This window comes from Bos taurus, chromosome 10 (assembly GCF_002263795.3).
Source record: "Bos taurus isolate L1 Dominette 01449 registration number 42190680 breed Hereford chromosome 10, ARS-UCD2.0, whole genome shotgun sequence".
Lineage (NCBI taxonomy): Eukaryota > Metazoa > Chordata > Mammalia > Artiodactyla > Bovidae > Bos > Bos taurus.
The window spans coordinates 6,344,723-6,358,929 of NC_037337.1; the positions used below are offsets into that span (position 1 = coordinate 6,344,723).

At 45.5% G+C, this 14,207-nt stretch overlaps 1 non-coding gene across 1 annotated transcript; it reads left to right on the forward strand.

Moving 5' to 3' along the window:
• The first annotated feature begins 13,148 nt into the window (after positions 1 to 13,148).
• LOC112448589 (U6 spliceosomal RNA) lies at positions 13,149 to 13,254 on the forward strand. Its single transcript, XR_003036973.1, has one exon. It is a non-coding gene; the product is annotated as a U6 spliceosomal RNA (small nuclear RNA).
• The last annotated feature ends 953 nt before the right edge of the window (positions 13,255 to 14,207 follow it).

Here is a 14,207-nt window from a genome sequence, read left to right on the forward strand (position 1 = left end):
ACCTAGAGAGCATATTAAAAAGCAGAGACGTTACTTGGCCAACCAAGGTCCATCTAGTCAAAGCTATGGTTTTTCCAGTGGTCATGTATGGATGTGAGAGTTGGACCACACAGAAGGCTGAGCACTGAAGAACTGATGCTTTTGAACTGTGGTGTTGGAGAAGACTCTTGAGAGTCCCTTGGACTACAAGGAGATCCAACCAGGTAATCCTAAAGGAAATCAGTCCTGAATATTCACTGGAAGTATTGATGCTGAAGCTGAAACTCCAATACATTGGCCACCTGATGCAAAGAGCCGACTCATTGGAGAAGACCCTGATGCTGGGAAAGATTGAGGGCAGGAAGAGAAGAGGGCGACAGAGGATGAAATGTTTGGATTGCATCACGGACTCAATGGACATGACTTCAGCAAACTCCAGGAGATGATGAAGAACAGGGAAGCATGGTGTGCTGCAGTCCATGGGGTCACAAAGAGTCAAACACAACTGATTGCCTGAACAACAACAAATCTATTGAAAATTGTACAAGCCCATATTTATTGTGAGCTGCTCTTATGTCTAAATTAAAATGTTCCTACTGGATAGCATGCATTTTCACTTGTTCTTTTTTGGATGAAGAATAATGCCTGTCCACTGCCTCCCAAAGATGGAGCCAAAGATGGAGAAGCTCTATACAGTCAGCAAAAACAACCAGGAGCTGACTGTGGCTCAGATCATGAACTCCTTATTGCCAAATTCAGATTTAAATTGAAGAAAGTAGGGAAAATGACTAGATCATTCAGGTATGACCTAAATCAAATCCCTTACAATTATACAGTAGAAGTGACAAATAGATTTCAGGGATTAGACCTCATAGACAGAATTGCTGAAGAACTATGGACGGAGGTTCGTGACATTGTACAGGAGGTAGGGATCAAGACCATCTCCAAGAAAAAGAAATGCAAAAAGGCAAAATGGTTGTCAAAGGAGGGCTTACAAATAGTTGAGAAAAGAAGAGAAACTAAAGGCAAAGGAGAAAGGAAAAGATATATGCATCTGAATGCAGAGCTCCATAGAAGAGCAAGGATAGATAAAAAAGCCTTCCTCAGTGATCAGTGCAAAGAAATATAGGAAAACAATAGAATGGGAAAGACTAGAGATCTCTTTAAGAAAATTAGAGATACCAAGGGAACATCTCATGCAAAGATGGGCACAATAAAGGACAGAAATGGTATGGATGTAACAGAAGCAAAAAATATTAAGAAGAGGCGGCAAGAATACACAGAAGAACTATACAAAAAAGATCTTCATGTCACAGATAACTACGATGGTGTGGTCTCTCAGCTAGAGCGAGACATCCTGGAATGCAAAGTCAAGTGAGTCTTAGGAAGCATCACTATGAACAAAGCTAGTGGAGGTGATGGAATTCCAGTTGAGCTATTTCACATCCTAAAAGATGATGCTATGAAAGTGCTGCGCTCAATATGCCAGGAAATTTGAAAAACTCAGCAGTGGCCACAGAACTGGAAAAGGTCAATTTTCATTCCAATCCTGAGGAAAGGCAATGCCAAAGAACACATGTATACCTGTGGCGGATTCATTTTGATATTTGGCGAAACTAATACAATTTTGTAAAGTTTAAGAATAAAATAAAATTTAAAAATAAATAACTAAATAAAACCAAAAAAAAAAAAGAATGTTCAAACTATTACACAATTGCATTCATCTCACATGCTAGCAAAGTAATGCTCAAAATTCTCCAAGCCAGGCTCCAACAGTATGTGAACCACGAACTTCCAGATGTTCAAGATGGATTTAGAAAAGGCAAAGGAACCAGAGATCAAATTGCCAACATCCGCTGGATCATCAAAAAAGCAAGAGAGTTCCAGAAAAACATCTAATTCTACTTTATTGACTATGCCAAAGCCTTTGACTGTGTGGATCACAACAAACTGTGGAAAATTCTGAAAGAGATGGGAATACCAGACCACCTGACCTGCCTCCTGAGAAATCGGCATGCAAGTTAAGAAGCAACAGTTAGAATTGGACATAGAATAACAAACTGGTTCCAAATCAGGAAGAAGTACATCAAGACTGTATATTGTCACCCTGCTTATTTAACTTCTATGAAGAGTACATCATGAGAAACGCTGGGCTGGAAGAAGCACAAGCTGGAATCAAGACTGCCGGGAGAAATATCAATAACCTCAGATATGTAGATGACACCACCCTTATGGCAGAAAGTGAAGAGGAACTAAAAAGCCTCTTGATGAAGGTGAAAGAGGAAAGTGAAAAAGCTGGCTTAAAACTCAGCATTCAGAAAACGAAGATCATGCCATCTGGTCCCATCACTTCATGGTAAATAGATGGTGAAACAATGGAAACAGTGAGAGACTATTTTGGGGGGCTCCAAAATCACTGTAGATGGTGATTGGAGCCATGAAATTAAAAGATGCTTCCTACTTGGAGGAAAAGCTATGCTCAACTTAGACAGCATATTAAAAAGCAGAGACATTACTTTGCCAACAAAGGTCCATCTAGTCAAGGCTATGGTTTTTCCAGTGGTCACGTATGGATGTGAGAGTTGGACTATAAAGAAAGCTGAGCACCAAAGAATTGATGCTTTTGAACTGTGGTGTTGGAGAAGACTCTTGAGAGTCCCTTAGACTGCAAGGAGATCCAACCAGTTAATCCTAAAGGAAATCAGTCCTGAATATTCATTGGAAGAACTGATGCTTAAGCTGAAACTCCAGTACTTTGGCTACCTGATGCAAAGAACTGACTCATTGGAAAAGACCCTGATGCTGGGAAAGACTGAAGGCAGGAGGAGAAGGGGACCACAGAGGATGAGATGATTGGGTGGCATCACCAACTCGATGGACATAAGTTTGAGCAGGCTCTGCGAGTTGGTGATGGACAGGGAAGCCTGTTGTGCTGCAGTCCATGGGGTCGCAAAGAGGCAGACATGACTGAGCGACTGAACTGACCTGAACTGAACTGAACCTGCTTCACTGAAGTACTGAAGTGTGATTGTCGTAGGCGTGTGTGCAGGCTTTAGTTGTGTCCTCCTCTCTGTGATCCTGAGGACAGTAGCTCGCCTGGCTCCTCTGTCCATGGGATTCTCCAGGCGAGAATCCTTGAGTGGGCAGCCATTTCCTCCTCCAGGGGAGCTTCCCAACACAGAGATCAAACATGCATCCCCTGTGACTCCTGCATTGCAGGCGGATTTTTTACCACTGAGCCACCGGGGGAGGCCTGTAATTGGCATGTAAACAATGATGTGCTGTGCTGTACTTAGTCACTCAGTCGTGTCTGACTCTTTGCCACTCCATGGACTGTAGCCCACCAGGCTCCTCTGTCCATGCGGATTCTCCAGGCAAGTATACTGGAGTGGGTTACCATGCCCTACTCTAGCGGATCTTCCCAACCCAGAGCTCCAACTCAGGTCTCCCTTATTGCAGGCGGATTCTTTACTATCTGAGCCACCAGGGAAGCCCATAAATGATGATAGATTGAAGGAAAAGAGTAAAGCTCTATTTGATCAGCTGTGCCAGACATGTCCCACAGAACAGAGTGACTCAGAGACGGAGGAGTGAAGAGTATTTCTAAATACATGTTTGGGAAAACTGGGACTGATGGTACTATTATCTCCACACACACTTCATCACTCACTCTCATCTCCATGACCTAAAGCAGATGGAATCTAAGATACCATGTTGCAGTAGAGAAAAGTATATTAAAAAAAGAACCATAGTGAATTTATTTCAAATAGTAAATGCTCAAGCACATGACAAAATGTATCATAAAAGGAAGGATGGTGGCAATTAGATGAATCAAAAATACTGAGTCCAGGGACTTCCCTGGTGGTTCAGGGGCTAAGACTCCATGCTCCCAGTGCAGGGGTGTGGGTTCGATCCCCGGTCAGGGAACTACATCCCACATGCCACCACTAAAGAGTCCACATGCTGCAAAGAAGGTGAATCCTAAAAAAATAATCCATGACTTAACGTAGGACTGTTGAAGGGACAGAGGAGACAGTTGAAAGAGCTCACGATGACCAAAGCTGGAACAATCTGAATGACATAATAGAGGAGTTGTTGTTGGTGTTCAGTCGTTCAGTCTGTCTAGCAACACCATGGACTGCAGCACCCCAGGTTTCCCTGTCCTTCACCATCTCCTGTCCATTGAGTCGGTGATGCCATCCAAACACCTTGTCCTCTGTCGTCTCCTTCTCCTCCTGCCTTCAATCTTTCTCAGTATCAGAGTCTTTTCCAACGAGTCAGCTCGTTGCATCAGGTGGCCAAAGTGTTGGAACTTCAGCTTCAGCATCAGTCCCTCCAGTGAACACCCAGGATTGATCTCCTTTAGGATGGGCTGCTTGGATCTCCTTGCTGTCCAAGGGACTCTCAAGAGTCTTCTCCAACACCACAGTTCAAAAGCATCAATTCTTTGGCGCTCAGCTTTCTTCACAATCCAACTCTCACATCCATACATGACTACTGGAAAAACCATACCTTTGACTAGACGCACCTTTGTTGGCAAAGCTTTTTAATATGCTATCTAAGTTAGCTTTTCTTCCAAGTAGCAAGCATCTTTTAATTTCATGGCTGCAATCACCATCTGCAGTGATTTTGGAGCCCAAAAAAATAGTCTCTCACTGTTTCCACTGTTTCCCCATCTATTTCCCATGAAGTGATGAGACCAGATGCTATGATCTTAGTTTTCTGAATGCTGAGTTTTAAGCCAGCTTTTTCACTCTCCTCTTTCACCTTCATCAAGAGGCTTTTTAGTTCTTCTTTGCTTTCTGCCATAAGGGTGGTATCATCTGCATATCTGAGGTTATTGATATTTCTCCCAGCAATCTTGATTCCAGTTTGTGCTTCATCCAGCCCAGCATTTTGCATGATATACTCTGCATATAAGTTAAATAAGCAGGGTGACAATATACAGCCTTGACGTATTTCTTTCCCGATTTGGAACCAGTTTGTTATTCTATGTCCAGTTCTAACTGTTGCTTCTTGACCTGCATGCAGATTTCTCAGGAGGCAGGTCAGGTGGTCTGGTATTCCTGTCTCTTTAAGAATTTTCCACAGTTTGTTGTGATCCACACAGTCAAAGGCTTTGGCGTAGTCAATAAAGCAGAAGTAGGTGTTTTTCTGGAACTCTTGGTTTTTTGATGATCCAATGGATGTTGGCAATTTGATCTCTGGTTCCTCTGCCTTTTCTAAATCCAGCTTGAACATCTCGAAGTTCACGGTTCATGTACTGTTGAAGCCTGGCTTGGAGAATTTTGAGCTTTACTTTGTTAGCATGTAAGATGAGTGAATTGTGTGATAGTTTGAACATTCTTTGGCATTGCCCTTCTTTTCGATTGGAATGAAAACTGACTTTTTCTAGTCCTGTGGCCACTGCTGAGTTTTCCAAATTTGCTGGCATATTGAGTGCAGCACTTTCATAGCATCATCTTTGAGAATTTGAAATAGCTCAAGTGGAATTCCATCACCTCCACTAGCTTTATTCATATAACAAAGTATTACACAAGTATTACAGAACTATACATATTAGAGAACCGCAGATCTGTACGTATTCAAGAACCGCGAATCTATATGTATTAGAGAACTGTGGATCAGAATTATAATGTGGCATCACCTCAAACACATCAGAAAGGTCTGAATAGAAAATCTATACAATAAATGCTGGAGAGGGAATGCAGGCAAAGAATCCTCCTAGCTGTCGGTGGGAATGAAAGTCAGGAAATCCACGAAGGAGAACAGGACAAAGGGCCATGCAAATCTAGGCAGACAAGTGCCGTGGGGCCAGCAGCCCCACTCCTGGGCACAGATCCAGAGAAAACCATAGTTTTAAAAGACAGGGGCACACCAGTGCTCATGGCAGCACTGTGTGCAAAAGCCAAGACGTGGATGAAGCCTAAGTGGGTGAGGACAGATGGATGGCACACAGGATGGGGTACAGGCACACAGAGCCGTATTGCTCAGCCATAAAGAGGGTGACATCACTCCACATCCAGCAACAAGGAAGGAAGTAGAGACGCTCACACTAAGTGAGGACAAAGGAAGACAAGTATCAAATCATAGCTCTTGGAGGCAGATGCTAAAAATGGATACAAATGAACTTCTTGACCAAACACAAACGATCTTACAACATAGCAAAGCACATTCTGGTTACCAAAAGAGAAAGGTGGCAGGCAAAGGAAATGAGAAGATGGAGATGAACATACACACAAGACTCTTTGTAAAATAATCAACAAGAACCCACTATAGGACAGGGACCCCTAATCAACACTGCATAATAAACTATATGGGAAGAGAACCCAGAAAAGGACATGTACACAACTCTGCATAATTGAGTCATGTTGCTGTTTACCTGAAACACACACACCCCCTGCAACACTGTGAGTCACCTCTACACCAATGCAAAATGCAAACCACAAAAAGAGCACACCGACTCTATTCCCTTCCGGCCTCAGTAACTTGGGCTGCTGCCACATCCCCCAAGCCTTGGGTCCCTTGGATGGACTGTCTTGGGGCTGAGGGAGCTGGGGAGGTCGTGCCAGCCAATGAGCCCTGCCCCAAGGACCTGGTGAGCCTGTTCCCCTCTGCACCGGCCCACAACCTCCAGATCCTGGCGGGCCCTCCTGCAGTGAAACTACACCCACAGCACCCAAAGGATGTGGAGTCTGGGCTGGAAGAGCTCTGGAAAGCCCCTGGGCTCCATGTCTCCAGGTGACGGGGTTCCCACCTCCAGCTTCCTCCTTAGGGTCACCCCATCTATGATGAAAGCACCCTCCGCAGAGTGGTGTTGCAGGAATTGGGACGTGTCCAGGGGATAGGGGTAAGGAGGACGAAGGAATGGGATGCAAGCCTTGGGTGTTTCTTCTGGCACATTCCACTCTAATTGACAATCAGGAACAGGACTTGCCCTAAGGCTCTGGTTCCTCCAGTAACCAGGGTAGGGGCGTAAAGACACGCTGCCGCCTTGTGGCCATTTCCCATAACAACAACTTTGAAAGCTTTGCTCCTGGGCACTTAATATTCACAAAGCCTGTGGGCTGTAAGTAAAAAACACCCGCCCTCAAGAAATGTCCTAGGGGAGGTCAACAGAAAAATATCAAAAACAGAGCAGGTGTCAAGAAGACAATTTGAATAAGTTTAACTTACACTGTTTTTTTAAAAATCACACGTAAAGATGTCAACATCGCTCAACATGAGAGAAATGCAAATGAAAACTTCAAGGAGGTATAACCTTACACCAGCCAGAATGGCCATAGATGGAAACTCTACAAACAATAAATGCTGGAGAGGGTGTACAGCATAGGGAACCCGCCTACACTGATGCTGGGAATGGAAATTGGGAGCAGCCACTGGAGGACACCAGGCAGGTTCCTTAGCATTAAAATGAGAATGAAATTCGGATGCTCCCTAACATCATACACAAAAATAAACTCCAAATAGATTAAAGATCTAAATAAAAGGACAGATACTATGAAACTCTTGAGGGAAAGAGCATGCGCCTTGACATCAAATGCAGCAAGTTCTTTTGTGATCCACCTTGTAGAATCGTGAAAATAAAACAAAAATAAACAAATGGGACCTAATAAACATTAAATGCATCTGCACAGCAAAGGAAAGCACCAGTGAAAGAAAAAGACAATCCTCAGAATGGAAAAAAAGTCTTGCAAACAAAGATGCCTACAGGGAATTTCTCTTCAACACAGACAAACCACTAGCACAGCTCAATATCAAAAAACAAACAACCAAATAAAAAATCAGCCAAAGAATAAATGCACATTTCTCCAAAGAAGTTATAGAGATGGCCATAAAGCACATGAAATGATGCTCAGCACCACTAGTTCTTAGAGACAGGCAAATCAAATGTACAATGAGGTGTCACCTCACATTGATCAGAATGGCCTCAGTGAAAACCCTACAACAATAAAGTCTGCAGATGTGTGGGAAAAAGGGGGGGAGTGTTGGGGGAGTGTCAGTCAGTGCACCCACTAGGGGAAACACTATGGAGGTTCTTAAAAAACAAAACATAGAAGACCCCAGTGACCCAGCAATCCCACACCTAGACGGAGATCCAGAGGAAACCAAGGTTTAAAAAGACACCTGCACCCAGCGATCAGGGCAGCACTAGGTACAATAACCAAGACACGGAAGCAACCTAATGTACAAGGACAGATGAATGAAGGCGGAAAATGGGGTATATGTACACAACGCAATATCACTCAGACAAAAAGGAGGACGAGTTAATGCCACTTCCAGTTACTGGGAAGAAACTAGAGATAATCATACTAAGTGACGTGAGATAGAGAATGACAAGTATAGCTTATTACTTCCTGCGGAATCTAAATATGGACACAAATAAACTTCTTTACAAAAGAGAAACAAGCTCATAGACTTAGAAAAGAAACTCAAGTTTACCAAAAAAGAAAGGCGGAGGGACAGGGAGTAATTAGCTGCTTCAGATCAATATATACACCTTAAAACAGATGCTAAAGGGCTCATAATAGTCCCAAGTCTGAGAGGGCTGTAAATGACACCTGCCTTCAAGAAATGCCCTAGGATAAATCATCGGAAAAAAATTCCAAACCAGGCCAACTTTAAAGGACCCAGATTGAAGAGGCAAATTGCTGTCACACGATGTTAAATAATAATAAAAGCACATGGAAAGATAGTCCACATCAGTAATTATTACATCAATGCCAGACAAAACTACGAGGCATCACCTGATCTACAAAGAATAATTACTGCAGAAAATGTACAGCCAGTAAGATCCTCCTACGGTCTTCGTGGGAATGTAAATGGTGAAGCCACGATGGAAAACAGCATGGAGTTTCCTAGAAACACTAGACATAGAGGTATCATATGATCCTGCAATCCCACTCCTCGCTTAGGGCCAGAGAAAGTGAAAGTGAAAGTGAAGTTGCTCAGTCGTGTCCAACTCTTTGCTACCCCATAGACTGTAGCGTATCAGGCTCCTCTGTCCATGAGATTTTCCAGGCAATAGTACTGGAGTGGATTGCCATTTCCTTCTCCAGGGGATCTTCCCATCCCAGGGCTCGAACCTGGGTCTCCCACATTGTAGACAGACGCTTTACCCCTCCAGACCCTGCACCTGGGGTCACAATCCACAGTCTCCCGGGTGACCCCCCCCAAGGCCCTACACCTGGGGTCACATGTCCACAGTCTCTAGGGTGACCCCTCCGTCCCAGGCCCTGCTGCTACAGTCACATGTCCACAGTCTCTAGGGCGACCCCTCCGTCCCAGGCCCTGCTGCTACAGTCACATGTCCACAGTCTCTAGGGCGACCCCTCCGTCCCAGGCCCTGCTGCTACAGTCACATGTCCACAGTCTCTAGGGCGACCCCTCCGTCCCAGGCCCTGCTGCTACAGTCACATGTCCACAGTCTCTAGGGCGACCCCCTCCCAGATCCTGCACCTTTGGTGGCAAGACCCTTGGTTAGGACACCAGGTCTCTGCTGGTTGGGCCCCTACAGTGGAAAGGAGTGAGTTCCTGTAAGCTCCTGGCCTGACAGATAGAGGTGTCAGTCTCCCTCCCTCAACTTGTCCCAGAGAAGTCCTCCTCTTTCCCTTAGGTTCTCTGTGATAGTAACTGTTCTTATAGCTGCCATGGTAATGTTGAACACACTACCTTGGTGCTGGCAGTCTCGGTCTTTTGTTGTCCTGCTGAGGTGCTGCAAAAACACACCAGACTCTGGGCTGGAGACGAGGGGCAGGTCTAGTCTCTGCTGAGCATGGACGGTCTGCTGGAAGGAGAGCACAGCAGCAACCTCACCTGCTGCCCATTGGCTTTTTGCCTGATCCATGTGCCCTGCAATCAATTGCCCAGATAAACCTGCTCCCTTCTTGCCAGACTCCTGGTGAATTGGAATAATTACCAGGTAGCTCACCTGAGGAGTCTCCAGGAGCCCCAGGCATGGGGAACCTCACAGTGGTAAAGAGGGAATAGACACAGGCCTGTGTAAAATGATACTGTAAAGCATTAATTCTTAAACACAAGTGAAGCTCACATGTATTCTTCCCTTTTTCTTAGTTTTGTGTATATGGTCTCCCTCTGCACATGATTCTGACCCATGCAGACGGGGTGAGGCTCACACAGCCCCCAGACCCCCTCCACCTGGGGCCACACGTCTCCTCAGTCAGAACACCATGGTTGTGGTTGGCAGAACCCCAATATGTAAACAAGCCAGGTCTATCTACTCAAAGTTATGGTTTGTCCAGTAGTCATGTATGGAGGTGACAGTTGGACCATATTGAGCACCAAACAACTGATGCTTTCAAACTGTGGTGCTGGAGAAGACTCTTGAGAGAACTTGCACAGCAAGGAGATCAAAGCAGTCAGTCCTAAAGGAAATCAACTGTAAATGTTCATTGGAAGGACTGATGCTGAAGCTGAAGCTCCAATACTTTGGCCACCTGATGCAAAGAGCTGACTCATTGGAAAAGACCCTGATGCTAGGAAAGATTGAAGGCAGGAGAAGGGGACAACAGAGGATGAGATGGTTGGATGGCTTCATCAACTCAATGGGCATGAGTTTGAGCAAGCACCAGGAGATAGTGGAGGACAGGGAAGCCTGGCATGCTGCAGTCCAGGGGTCACAAAGAGTTGGACACGACTGAGCGACTGAACAGCCACAACCAGGTAGCCTACCTGTGGAGTCTCAACGACCCCTCATCTAAACACAATCAGTGTAGACAGCACTTGGAGACGTCTGAATCTACCATGTAGACAGAACTTGGTCAGGTTCAAAGTAGCTTAGGGCTGCGCCCCCAGGAGGCACGGTCACACCCCCGGGGTCTCTCATCGCTGGACAGGGGCTCACCTGCACGTGGGAACTAGGATGTACCTTTCTTGAAGAAGAGATCATCCCTGGGCTCCACACTTCACCCACGTCAGGAAACGGAACAAAAGCTTAATCACTAAACATCTCAAGGGGCAGAACAAAGCTGTGAGCGGGTTCTGCGCCACGTGGCAGTCAGGGCCCGGGAGAACCAGGAGCCTCTAGCGCAGCCTGGGGTGCCGCGGGGACAGATCGGAAGTGGCCCGGCTGCAGTGTCCCAGGCCTCCAGCAGGAGGCGCTGCCCCAGACACCCAGGAAGGACAGTCCTGCAGGGTCCAGCGGAAACAGCGGGTCTGTCCATCCTGATGGTCAGTTAGCGGGTGGAGAGCACTCAGGTCCTGCTTCTCCACAGGGTGGTGGGGAGAGGGGCCAACACCTCCTAGGCTCCGGCTCAGATGACTTCGTGCCGGGGCTGACGCTCGCCCACAGGCACCACGCTGCATCCGAGCGGGAATGCGGGAAGAGGTGGGACATAGACGCCACCAGAGCAGAGAACCACGGGGAGCTCCCACTTACACCCGTCTGCCCGCCTCGGGCCCCAAGCCCCCAGCCCTCGACCCACCACCAGCCCCTCCACCCTCCCACACACATACGCGCTGCACACCTACATACACCATGCACCCGAACAGCACGTCGGCAAACAGTCACACACACACACACACACCCATAGCACACACAGGAGCAATAAAATGAATATCCTAAAGCATTTGTTCCTAAATACAGGCGAAGCTCACATACATTCTTCCCTTCTTCTGAGCTTTGATGGATTTCAAAATAAAAAAGTTTACAAAGTAGGCAATGGTGAATGACTTTTGGATCATGGGACTTTCAGAAGCTATTCCACAAATATGAAAAAACAGGAGAGATGAATGTAGATATTTCACGTGTCCCTTGGCAGAAGAACAGACAAGCAGACCACAGTCCATCCACACAATGAATGTTGTCCAGCCTGAAAGGAAGGCAGTTCTGACACAGCCTACAGCGTGGATGAAGTCTGAAGGCATTATGCTCAGTTACATAAGCCAGACACGGAAGAACAAATGTTTGAGTCCACTCATATAGGGTCCCAGAGCAGTCAGCTCCATAGACACAGAAGGCAGGATTGTAGGTGCCAGTGGCTGAGGGAGGGGAATGGGGACTGAATGTCTCCTGGGGACTGTCTCAGTTTTGCAAGATAGAAGTAGCGACTGAGCAACAAGAATGCACACAAGCATGCACTGCAGCAGCATTTACAACAGCTGAGACATGGAAGTAACCAAAATGTACATGGACAGATGAATGAGTAAAGAAGTCATACATGCACAGAATGGAATATGATTCAGCCATGAAAAAATGATAATGCCATTTACAGGGAAAATCTAGAACAATCAAAGATTAATCTAGAATAATCATAGTGAATGAAGTACTTCAGAAGGAGAAACTGATATCAACGAGCTATTTTATAAAAGCGAAATATACACACAGTCTTAGGAAACACACATGGTTACAGAAGGAGAGTTGTGGATGGAAGGGATAAATTAGGAGGTTGGGATTAATTTATACTCACAAATGCATATAGAATATAGACTCAAACGGACCTACTTTAGGTCCTACTAAAGTACTTTAGGTACTTTAGGTACTACACGCTATAATAACGTGTGTGTGAAAAAACAAAGATGAATCAGTATGTGTATGGGGATCACTGGTGAAGAATCTTCACACCTACAAACACAACATAGTGAGCCAGCTGTCCTCCCAAAGAAGTAAACATTAAGTTTAAAAAAAAAAAAACACGGATTAATAAGACACAGGTTTCTGGCATGTGCCAGAAGAAGCCACGTACTGGGAGTAACGCTATGGCTCTGGTTATTCTAGAACAGGAGTAGGGCCCGAGAAATCCTGTCTCCTCGTGAACACTCAGGGTGCTGGTGAGATGTAAATGCCAAGAATCTCTGTGGAGAGGAGTACGGAACTGCCTTTGATAATCTTTGGAAGACAAACCTTGATTCCAGCCCAGGTCTCAGGAGGACTTAGACCAAGCCCTGCTCAGTGCTCCCTCCTCGTCAGCACCAACAAGGGCAGGAGGGGCCTGGACAGCAGCTCCACCCAAGGCCGGCAGACAGCCTCGCTGAGGGACACACAGTCACGGCTCTGCCTCGGCAGGCGGTTAACGAGGCTCCCCGCCCAGGGCAAAGGGCTCCTTAACTCCAAATTCATTTTGCACAGAGTAGAGGAAAGAATCAGACATAAACTATAAACTAAATCAAGTATCTTTATTTTTTAATTTAAATATAAAAAGTGAAGGTTAGTGCTCGCTTTGGCAGCACATATACTAAAATTGGAACGATGCAGAGAAGATTAGAGTGGCCATGAGCAAGGGTGGCATGCAAATTTGTGAAGCGTTCCATGTTTAAAAATAAAAAAAGTGAAGGATAAAAGCAGTAAAAATGACATTTTAAGTGAATAAACTACAAACTAAATCAACTATATATTCTGACTTACATATAAAAAAGAGGAGGAGGGTGGAAGCAACACAAATTACTGTTAAATGAGCAGCCTTGCTATGTGGGTACCACCCAAGTTCTCCAGTAAATTCCACCGCTAGACTCGGCTGCAGACACCATCCGGGAACCAGAGCTGCTCTTTCCATCACACCCGGAGGAGCCTTCTTTGTCTCCAGGGCATGTACAGAACCCAAGTCTGTGCCTTCAGGCACCTCTTCTGCCAGGCTCCAAGCAGAAGGCTCCACTTGAGTTGTGTTCTTCATCTTCTCCTGCAGGTTAATGGTGGTAAAATGAGGCAAAGGAAGTGCCTAGAACTTGAGCACGTCCCCTTTCTGCAACTGTTTGATTTTCTTCTCTTTCTGTAAGTGACTTTTTTGAATCAAAAGAGAAAGGGCATATTTCCACAGTTCTCCTCACCGGGAGTTTGGGCTTAACAGGTACTGTCATGGGGCAATCGTTGAGCAACTCATCCTCATCTTTTTGGGGGGGTTGGGGGTTCTCTTCCGAACAAAGGCCGGTGACCTGGGGACAGTGACTGGAATTTCTTTCTAACGGGGAACATCCACAACACCTAACAAGATGCAATAAGGGCAAGGCTTCGCATAAATTTAAAGTGTTTATCTTCCAATACCCTCTTTGCTTTTTGCTGATTGATTCTTTTCTCCGTTTCAAAATCAAAGACAAAATCAAAAGCATGGCCGGTGGCTTCTCTGGCTGGTTTCTTAGGGAAAATGCACCCACTATAAAGAACTCCAGAATCCAGTTTCCGCATTTTAAATTTGTAGAGCCCTGCTTCTACAGGATTACATTTCTTGGATTTTGCATTGGTTTCCAACACCTCCACCACCTCTTGCATTTTTATT